Below are 11,738 nucleotides of genomic sequence, written 5' to 3' on the forward strand. Positions count from 1 at the left end.
CTAATGGTGGGTATTCACTTCCAGCAGTCTCTGTATTAATCATCAATTTTCTACCTGACACGAGCAAGTATAAATGGAAATTTCCAGTTGTTGTCATAGATCGTGGAATGGGGAGAATGAGGGCTGCAGGGAACGTGTCTACTGGGCAGCTTAGCCCTTTTAACCTTGGAAAACTCTCAAGTTCCCAAGGCTAGGTCTTTTGTTGTTGTTGTTTCTTGGTTTTTTTGGTACCTACTATCCTGATCTTCCTGTGTTTTCTTGCCCACACATCACTTTACAGGCAAGTATTGGGCTGGCCAAAAAGTTTGTTCAGGTATGTCTGCACAAACCGCAATGAATTTTTTGACCAACCCAATACATCTGGCTTGTAGTCATCTCTACCCCCACCCCACCCCTGCAAAAAAAAAAAAAAAAAAAGGAGGCCTGCCCGTTCTTGCCAAGGAACCAGACTAGCAGGGATTACCTAGTCTGAGTAGCACCAGGCTTTTCAGAATTAAGCTTTAGGCTTTCTGCTTTTTGTTCTTTGTCCTCCCACTCTTTAAGGCACTCTCCCCAACCCCACCTCATCCTGAAGACATGTACACAATATATATCCTCCCAACCTCCACTCCCCACTCAGAATTGAAGGCCTTCCTGACAATAGGGCCATATGACACAGCCTCAGACATTTGTAAATACCTACTTGTCTCCTCCTTGTTGAGTGGGCTGTAACCTTCACTTATTCCAGTTATATAACCATTGGTCAGCCAATTCCCATAAGGCCCTTCTCTGACCTAGTTGCACCTCATAATTTAATGATTTCATAGGTTACAAGAGGTGCGGCTGCCAGGTTGCTATAGAAACTTTTGCTCCACTGACCTTTTCTCCCCCTAATAAAATGTTAAAACAAAGTTAAGTCAACTATCCAATGAGGGATTGGGTATATTTTAAGCATAATGTGTTCTTTCACACTGGTGAATGCTCGAAAGCCTTCTACCTCAGACAAAGTCAATTTGTCTCTTGGGTTTGGGTTTTGTTTTGTATTTTTACATTTTCAATCAAATAATCCTATTGAGTTCCCCCAAGGGAGAAATAACAAGCTGAAAATTACCCCAATTGTGCATGCTCTTGCCAAAAGACTGACTTCATTGTCATGTCCAGACTCCACTGGCTGGAGTGGAAGAGGAAAAGCCAGGGAATTGATAAGATATGGAAAAGAGAGTTGGAGGTATGGAAGTCTGGCAAGCCTGAGGTCACACTGAAAAATGATCAGCTGACAGTATGTTCTAGGCCCAAGGCATTAGGCCATGAAACCCCTGAATCCTGTGCCTGGGAGACCAATGAGCAGAGGTAAGGGGCCAGACCAGAAGTCATGCCCCAGGCAGGTGGCTGAGGAATAGCATAAGTCCTTAGAGCAAAAATTGAACTTGGGGCTGAATAACTGCCCTCTGACATAAGGTTGGGGGCCATAGGTGCCTCCTGTCCAGCAGTGGGGCCACCAATGAGTAGCTTGAGAGAGCCATATACACCCCCTTAAATCCATCTGTCTCTCAAAGTTACTCTCAAATAAAAATATGAAAAGCCTTCTTTCATAAGGACAACCTATATTTTTAAATATTCGGTAAAGTATTAAAAGGGCTTCCCTGGTGGCTCAGTGGTAAAGAACCCACATGCCAAATGCAGGAGACATAAGAGATAGGAGTTCGATCCCTGGGTCGAGAGGGTCTCCTGGAGGAGGGCGTGGCAACCCACTCCAGTATTCTTGACTGGAGAATTCGATGGACAGAGGAGCCTGGCAGGCTACAGTTTATGGGGGTCTAACAGAGTCAGACACAACTGAAGAAACTTAGCAAACTTAGGGCCACACTGAGTGCCCCTCTGTCTTGGCCCACGTCACCATCTCCCACTTTTTGTGGCCTTAATGTGTGTTAATCATTCAGTTGTGTCCAACTGTATGCGACCCCAGGGATGTAGCCCACCAGGTTCCTCTGTTCATGGGATTTCCCAGGCAAAAATACTGGAGTGGGCTGCCATCCCTTCTCTAGGGGAATCTTCCCAACCCAGGGATCAAACCTGCATCTCCTGCATTGCAGGCAGACTCTACTGTCTGAGCCACCAGGGAAGCCAGATATTCTTCCTTTATACAGATTCTAGAGCTGCCATGCTGTCTCAGGCTAATGTTTGGTTCCAAAGTAATAGAGAATCAAAGTTTACACAGAAATAATGTTGTATTATCCTTATTTACTAGTCTTCATGTCTGAGTCCAAGCAGGGCTGAGATGGGGCGGAAGGGGATGCATTCTAAGGCAACTTTCACTCCCAAGACAGCCCAGATTGAGCAGGGCTCACAGCTTCCTTACTCCCAAGGGCCCTAGGGCTGAACAATGTCTGTGGAGTCTAGTGACCTAGCCAAAGCATTGGGCTAAGGATGAGTAGTAATACAAACAAGGACCAAAGGAAGTAGGAAAGAGAAAAGAGAAAAGTGTTCCTCTTGCAAGTGTCTCTGATGGTTGGAGCACTGCTCAAAATTGCCTCAATCCTGGGGGACTTCCCTGGCAGTCCAGTGGTTCAGACTCTGAGCTTCCACTCTAGGGTACATGGGCTTGATTTCTGGTCAGGGAACTAGGGTCCTGCATGTGGAGCAATGCAACAACAACAACAACAACAACAAAAGAAATTGCCTCAATCCTGGGAACACTGAGGCCATCACCGATCCAACTTTGAATGTCCCTGACACCTAGAAACACTTGTGGTTGATTTACTCTCAGGATATAGATGTAGACCTGAATCGTAGTGGTCACTGGTCTTAATTATAAGCCACAGAAACCACCTCTGATTTAAGGGAGAAAATGTATTCAGTACTTATTTATAGGTTCTTGGTAGCTCACAGAATCCCTGGGGGAGAGCTAGCCAGCCCAGGACATTCCTACAGTCATCTTCCATGGGTACTAGACACTGCAGCCTGGCCCCTTAATGCTCTCAACATTGAACTCCAACTATTGCTGCTGCTAGAGAGGCTCTGCCTTCCCCAGTACTCATCAGTGAGTGAAAGTGAAAGTCACTCAGTCGAGTCCAACTCTTTGCGACCCCATGGACTGTAGCCCACCCTGTCCATGGAATTCTCCAGGCCACAATACTGGAGTGGGTAGCCTATCCCTTCTCTAGGGGATCTTCCCAACCCAGGAATTGAACCAGGGTCTCCTGCATTGCAGGTAGACCAGCTGAGCTACCAGGGAAGCCCTCATCAATGAGGACTTCCCCCAAATATTAGAAGGAGCTTCAGAGTCTAGAAAGTTAAAAAAAGGAGGCGGGGGAGGGTATTCATTTGCTAGGGCTATCAGAACAAAATAACATATATGGGTGAATTAAACAACAGAAATTTATTCTCTCACTGTTCTGGAGGCTGAGTCCAAGATCAAGGTGTCAGCAGGTCTGGCTCTCCTGAGGCTTCTCTCCTTAGCTTTTTCAGATGACTGCCTTCTCACTGTGTCCTGGTGCGTCTCTTCCTTTTCTTATAGGAACGCTGGTCAGATGGGATTGGGGTCTACCCTAGTGGCCTCATTTTTACTTCATTACTTCTTTAAAGGCACTCTCCCCAAATACAGTTGCATTCTGAGGTACGGGGTGGTGGGTTAGGGCTTCTTCAGCTTATGAATTTTGCAGGGGACACAGTTCAGCTTGCAACAGGGACAGATATTTGTTCTGTTTTTAGATTTTTTTTTTTTTTAAATTTGATTGGGTCATGCAACTTATGGGATCTTAGTTCCCTGAGCAGAGATCGAACCTGTGACCCCAGCAGTGGAAGCGTGGAGTCCTCACGACTGGACTGCCAGGGAAATCATCTGGAACAAATGCTTATTATTAAAGAAATTACCTTTAAGTAGGTAATTAAGTGCTTCCCTGGTGGCTCAGATGGGTAGAATCTGCTTGTAATGTGAAAAACCCGGGTTCGATCCCTGATTGGAAAGCTCCCCTGGAGGAGGGAACAGCTACTCCACTCCAGTATTCTGGCCTGGAGAATTCCAAGGACAGAGGAGCCTGGCGGGCTATAGTCCATGGGATCGCATAGAGTCAGACACAGTCAAAATGAGGCCATTAGTGTGGACCCCAATCCCAAATAAACAAATGCTTATTTCCCTGGATTTGCCACCCTGCCTTGGGCACTATTAGTTTGGAATGGCTCGTTACTCCATCCCCTTGACCCTTCTAGGGCCAAACCAGGTTGTCTTCCCCTCTCACAATCTTGTCTAATGCCAGCTACATATCTTTCTCTACTAGTCTTCTGTTGAGGTCCCCACAAGCTTTGTGGGGCACTTACTCAGATGAAAAGATCTGGAGTTCTTAAATCTCCTGATCTGCTTTTCTTTTAGATAAACTATTGAACTTTAAATTCCATCCTCTAATGGCAGCTACTTCTTCTGTGAATATCAGTGCATGTCCCAAGGACCAGAGGGGTGGAGATATCTAGGAAGATTTGACTCTCATGTTCCTCAACAGAAGTTCTAAAGAAAACGATTTAGAGTGTGGTCCTGCTGCCCTTGAAGGGATCACAGTGTACATGCACCACGTGTGCTCAGTCACTCAGTCGTGTCCGACTCTCTGTGACTCCATGGACTGTAGCCCACCAGGGTCCTCTGTCTATGGGATTCACCAGGCAAGAACCCTGGAGTGGGTTGCCATGTCCTACTCCAGGGAATCTTCTGGACTCAGGGATTGAACCCACATCTCCTGCATTGGCAGGTGATTCTGGGAAGCCCCGTGTATGTACCACTGGGAAGCTAAAAAAGTTTAGGTAAAGAAGCCATGTTTTCATGATCAGAAATACACTTTTTCTTTGTGCAAGGTTCTTCGAGGTCAAGGAGGCATGTTAAGGCAAGAGTTTGTCTATCTAATGCTTATTTTGCAAAACTTCATAATCCTGTTTTGTAAATTGATAGTCATTAATTTTCCCCAATGGATGGCTATTAATATAAGTAATCTAGCTAAAATTATATTTCAAGAGAGTAAAATTAGGTCGTTTTATTTGTGAACTCCCCACATATACATCTCTGGGCTCAATCTTAGGGCCTCTTTTCTTTAGCCAAATAGGCAGAATGGTCTAGGCTTTAACCTCACAGCTAAGGGATGGAAGACATGTGGAAAGTGGAAAGTGTAAAGCTACTCCTGGCAAATGTGGGTTTTTGAATGGTGGAAGCCAGTGAAGGAAAGAAGGGGAGCCAAAACAGGACTCTTAAAAAAGTATATCAACATGGCTTCCTGAGGTGTGGGTCTTGTTTTTATTTTGGCAAAGCCAAAATTGATGAGAATTATAATCAAAATGCAAATATATATTGAGAAGCCATAATGAAACTCTTCAGGAGAATAAGGCAAAGTCCATTTGTGTGAGATGCTGGGAACCTTGAGCTGAGCCAGGCATGCAGTGTTCAGAGGCTATTGGGGAAAAGAGGCACTGAAACCAAAAGGCCAGAACAGCATGGTGTGAGCCTCAGAAAATAATGGCCAAAAGTGTAAAGGAGGGAAAGTGAATGGAAACATAACTATGGATCCAAGATGGGAGCACTTGGGTGTGTGGAGGTAGGGAAGCAGGCAAGGACAAAAACTACCAGATGAATAAAACAGAGGGGAAACCAGGAACTGAATGTCCAGTTGTCTTTAGCTTAGACTCTAGAATCGGAGAAAAACTATTTCAAGAAAGGCCCAGATCAGGAGCCAGAGAATATATAGAGCAGGAAGGTCCATAAGTGCATGTCAAGGGGGTCTACGAGTCTGCAAATATATGTGCCTATGTATATGGCTTTCAGCAGATTCTCAAAGGCAGAATGACTTATATACATTTTCTATTTACACAGAATGGCCCCAGAGAGAGCCCATGAGTATTTATGTTTGCTTGTTTTCTGGGTTAATTCTAGGCTGTAGCCAAATAATCAGCATGCTGGGGAGACTAAGTCAGAGGAGGGTGTTGGGGGCAGTCTCTAAACTGGTCAGACTGTGAAAGTTGGGAGTTTAGCTCAAGTTCAAATTTAGCATGTTGTGCTGATATGCTGAACCAGCATCACATCCCTGAAATATTATGGGGCTTTCATGTTAACTTTGGTGACCCCAAACAAATACTATTAGTGTGGACTTTAGCATGTAGAAAGTTCTTCCACAGAGAGCACATGAATGGGCTTCACTGATCCGGAGGAGATCTGTAGACTGCATATATGCAAAGTATATTCAAAATAGTGTGTGTGCCTTTTTCTAGAGAGCAGACACATAATGTTCTGCACTTGTAACACAATAAAGGTGATGACCTGTGACATACAGAAATATAAAGAATGATGAAACAACAAAGTCCTTCTGTATAGCACAGGAAATTATATTCAACATTTTATAATAAAGTATAATGGGAAAGTATCTGAAAATGAATATACATCCAGTTATTCAAGCTGGATAACTTTACTGTATGCCAGAAGCTAACACTAAATTGTGTCAATAAATCAACTATACTTCAATTTTTAAACTTTTTTTAAAAAAAGAATGATGAAATAAGGTTAAACTTTGTGTTTGAATGATCAAAAAAGTTAAGAAGAGGTTGTCTTGGCCTGGAAGGACTTTCAAGCTTGTGGGGTCCCTCTGGAAGCTACAGTATAGGTCAGAGCTATGAAACTGCGTGTGAAATTGACAGCACTTGTGAGAGGTCCTCTGCTGCCAGAAGCCTTATGTCAGATCAGGACAAAACATGGCCGGGGCAACTAGGAAAGCCATTTGATCAAGGCCTTACATTCACGACCAACCTCAGTGTTTGGGGTTATCTCACAACTAGGCTATTTTTCATACATTCACAGAGTTTCATTGATAGGTCTGGATAAGCACAATATTCGCCATATAGCTTAAAGCTTGTGTCCCATTTTCAGATGACACTACATACTGCTAAGTCACTTCAGTCGTGTCCGACTCTGTGCGACCCCGTAGACCACAACCCACCAGCCTCCCCCGTCCCTGGGATTCTCCAGGCAAGAACACTGGAGTGGGTTGCCATTTCCTTCTCCAATGCATGAAAGTGAAAAGGGAAAGTGAATTCACTCGACACTACATACAGTGCAATACAAATAAATTTCTATATAAATACTGGATTTAGCCTGTGAATAGCAAAGTCATACTGTATTAAACTGCTCTGTAATTTAATATATGAATGTGTTACCACAAATTTTATAACCTTATCTTTGACTTTTCCTCATTTTTTTCATATACTTGCTATAATTTTTTTAATTGCAGTAAAAAGCATTTAACATAAAATATACCATCTTATTCAACTTTAAGTGTAAAGTTCAGTTGTGTTAACTATGTTCATATTGCTGTGCGACAGATTCTTAGAACTTTTTAATCTTTAAACTATCCTCATTGGACAAATGCCCCACTTCTCTCATGACTCACAAAATTATATTGCATTACGTTTCTCTGTATTAAATGTGTGAATGTGTTACTACAAATTTTGTAACCTTATCTTTGGTATTTCCTCATATTTTTTTTTTTGTTGTAATACACTGGAAGAATCATAAAATGCAAACAGTCTGGGACTTTCTCAGCTTCTGTGATTTTCTCACTTAATGGTCAAATTCAGCCATACATATAAGCCCCGAGGTGTGCCATCCCTCAATGAACAGGGAGAGAATACAGTCTGGTCAGAGAGAGGAGTGGAGGGGTCCCGGCCAAGCCAAGGGAAGAACCATGAAGACAGCTTTGATGGGACCAAGGTCCCCTCCATGATGAGAAAGGAGCAATCTGGAAGCCGACTGCTTGGATCCCTAGCTCCCTCCATGGCTTGAGTGCTCTGTGCACAGGTTCCTTAACCTCTCTGAGCCTCAGTTTCCTCTTCTATAACATGAGGATGGTAATGGTATTTGCCTTCCAGGATTGCTGTGAGCACTAAAGAGCACTACCTGGTACATAGTAAGCACTCAATATATATTACCTGCTACTGGTATTGTTATTATTATGAACCTCTCCAGCTGGGAACACCTGGGCTAAGGACTTGTCAATCCATCTTAGTGAGATGAATGATGAAGAATCAACTGTTTAATTCCACTGAAATCCTAGGCCAGGAGAATAGTTTCAGGCTTGTGGTTTGAAGGGGGTGGATGTTGAGGGATGATCTTAAAGAAAAGCATAGAAGGGATTGTTGTCTATTATGTCCATCTCAACAGTGGTTGAAAAGGTTGGTCTGAAAATGTCTTGTCAATCACACCATCTTGGCATCCCCCCAAGACCTCTCTTAAAGCACGAATAAATTATCTGAGTCCACCAGAAATCTGGACTCCTAACACTTTGCATGTCCACACATGCTAGTTTTCAGGATTGCTGTTTCCTGAAAACAGCTATTGGCATTGGGGGTAAGTTGAGAGATGGACAAAGGAAAATGACCCAGAGTTGGTGCTGTGCTGGTAAAAATGTAGCAACCTGTTCTCTGGAAGAGAAGCCCTAATTTCTAGTGTGCTGTACATCTCCCACCATGGCTGGTTTCAGCTACCAACCTGATGTCACTGAACGAGAGGTGCTCAGTGAGTGGCGTACTGTGATATAGCATTTCCACCTACACATGCGGGAGGGCTCAATAACTTCAACAGCATGAATGAGAGTGAAAAGTAGTACAACAATTAGGAAGTGATAAACTTGGAGTATCCATTACTTTGTTTTTAACATAATTTATTTAATTGTAAGTTTATACAACTCATTTAAAAATAATGGCCATGTTTAACAACCAGCTTGTAAAATTTCTGAAATCTTAACAGTTGTCTTTCATGAGGTCAATAAGGCAGCTCTAGTGCCCCACTATAGGGGCCCCGTTTATGTCTGGTTGATCAAGGTGAGAAGACTCATCTGGGTCCATTGCGCTAAAGCCTCCAGATCTTATAAAGCACAACCCTTCACTCCAGCCCAGCCAACTCCTTTCTTTCCCTACCCTACCATGGCCTCCCCACTTCTGAAGGTTTCAACCACTCCCCAAAGCATGTCCCTCCCACAACCATCCCAGCTTCTCTTTCTCTCGTCTGGATCATAACAGGGCTCCCGGGCTCAACAGCAGGAGTCAGGCTGTGCTGAAGCGGCTCCCATGGCAGTTACCCCATGAACCCTGACTTGGCCGGTAGGCTGGGCTCTCCCATGCTAGCCCACCTCCTTCTCCCAGAAGTTCACTGCACAGGTCTCCCCAGACAGTGGCTGGTGCTTTCAATCAGGATAAAACAAAAGTGTGAGACACTGGGGCCTGCTCCCCTGTCAGGAATTGCCAGGCCTTGGATCCTGTGCTCTGTTGGACTGAACTGCTCACAATATTACACACCATTGGCTGATGCTCTCTTTATGAACTTAATAGATTTTTTTTCATGTGTTTCTTCTGCCTGGAATGTTCTTCAATCCCTCTCCATACTTTCCTCTGGAAAACTTCTCATTCTTTAGGATTCAGCTTCTATATCACCTCCTCCAAGAAGCCTTCCCTGAATACCTCCCCAAGCAAAATTAGGTGCTTTTCCTTTGAAGAAAGTAATGCTCTGTGTATCTATGTAATACCCTGCATTTTCTTCTCTAGGCTGTGAGCCTCTCAAGGGCACAGATATGTTGTGTTCTTCTCTGTAGCCCAGTGCCTGGCATATAATGTGTCCTGAAAATACTTGTCCTGCCCTTGCAGGACCTGGACTAAGAATTACCACTGTAGCTGAGCCTCTGTTTTGCTGCCAATTCCTATAGGTGGAAAGGCCTCTGGTGAATACCCTTCCATCTGAACTTTGAAGGAGATGTGAGCATCAGAAGATCCATCCCCTTTTCACTTATCTATTTTTCAAACACAAAGATTGTGTTTAACTTACAATTAATGAGGGAACCGGTAAGATGTCACAGGCTATTCTAAGGAGAATGCAAAACACCTTTTTCAACTTAAAAAAAAAATCCTTTCATCTGTGGATTTATAGTCCTGTATTATGGATGGCCGACAAAACCCCACCCCTTTTGGCACCTGGCTCCCAGCGGGAAGGATGAGGTAGACAGCCTTCTTTTCGAAGTTGTTTCATTAATGATGAGGCTTTAAAAACATTTAGGATGGACTTCCCTGGTGGTCCAGTGGTTAAGAATCCACTTGCCAATGCAGGGGACATGGGTTCAATCCTTTGTCCAGAAAGATTCCACATGCCATGGAGCAACTAAGCCTATTTGCCAGCCATAACTACTGAGCCCGTGCTCTGGAGCCAGTGCTCTGCAACAAGAAGCAAATGCAATGAGTAGCCCATGCACTGCAACGAGAGTAGCCCACGCACAGCAATGAACACCCAGTGCAGCCAAAAACCAACACAAAAGACAAACAAAACAAAACAAAAACATTTGGGAAAGATGGAAACAGACCAGGCACTTGATGGGATTATTGGACCTAAGAACCAACCTGAAATCTCTTGCTTCTGGTCTTCCAATAGGAAGACAGATGTCTTTTGGTGGGGGGTGGGGGGCAGCTGTCAGAATATAGGAAATGTGAGGCCTGAGAAATGAGAGTGGCAGAGTTCATGAAAAGCAGTCTAAGGACTGTGGAGTCAGACAGCCTGGATCCCAAGGTCAGCTGCATGGCCTTCAACAAGTTGCATTCTTTTTCTGAAGTGCAGCATCCTCCTCTGTAGAACAGGGATGATAACAGGACCCACCTCAGGACTAAACACGATAATGTGGAGCACAACACTCCGCATGTCGTTCATTATTGGTCAAGGGGCGCTGCTCGCACAGAAAATGTTGCTATCACCCTTTCTGCAGGTTCCCCAACCAAGTGTCCACCAGGTGAGTCTGTGGCACCCTGTGGGGGGAGCTCACAAAAGCGATGAAGGTCGAGGGCTCTGGAATCAGATTGCCCAGGTTTTCATCTGTATGACCCTAGGCAAGTACTGTAACCAGGCTGTGCTACAGTTTACTACCTATAACATGGGACTAGCGATCTACTTCACAGATTAGAGTGAAGATCTCATGAGAAGCTAAATATTTGAAAACCTAGAAAAGAGCCTGGCATGCTGGGAACACTCAGTGTATGTTAGTTGGGCCTTTGAACATCTAAGGGTGTAAGAACATGACTTGTGCTTCCTCAAGACATGACTTCAGTCTTGGTTTGGGCATAAGTGGCATCCCCAACCAGGATGGAAGATCAAATCCAGTCACCATGAGAAGAGGATGCATGAAGTTCTTCTCAGAAGGCAGTAAAAGGAAGTCACGTGAGTTGTCATGATTAGCCTTTTCCTCTTTCCCTCCCTCCAGCTGGAACTCATCCTTGTAGACTTCATGCTCTCCCAACCCTCAGCCCTGGTGCTCTTATGAAAGTGCTCACTGGAGCTTGTAGGAGAAGCACATGGTCCAAAGGGTCAGTGATCTCCCCTTTTCCTGTGACTGTGTTGGATGGTCCCATAAAGCACCTCTAAAAGCCAAGAGAAGCAAGATTTTATAGCAAAACTTGACTTCTGTTAAGTAAGCTATTTGGGGACTTAATTTTGTTGCACTTGTGGTATCCAGAAATTGTTGATATTGACTTATTGAGAGGTAGGTGGTGTTCTGCAGGGGGGCTAGTGGGAAGCACTTCACTAAGTAGAGGAAAGGGTTTTTTAGGACTTTGTAATGCAACCATGACATTGGGTCATACATGTCTGGACAGTAAACATGACTGACCAGTCAATGTGAGGATCAATTGAAACGGGGAGATCAGTAGCAGAAAACTGGAAAGGGTGGGAGAGGTGAACTCTGAGATCTAGAGCAGGGCTCCTT

Source organism: Bos mutus, chromosome X (assembly GCF_027580195.1).
Source record: "Bos mutus isolate GX-2022 chromosome X, NWIPB_WYAK_1.1, whole genome shotgun sequence".
In the NCBI taxonomy this organism is placed as follows: domain Eukaryota; kingdom Metazoa; phylum Chordata; class Mammalia; order Artiodactyla; family Bovidae; genus Bos; species Bos mutus.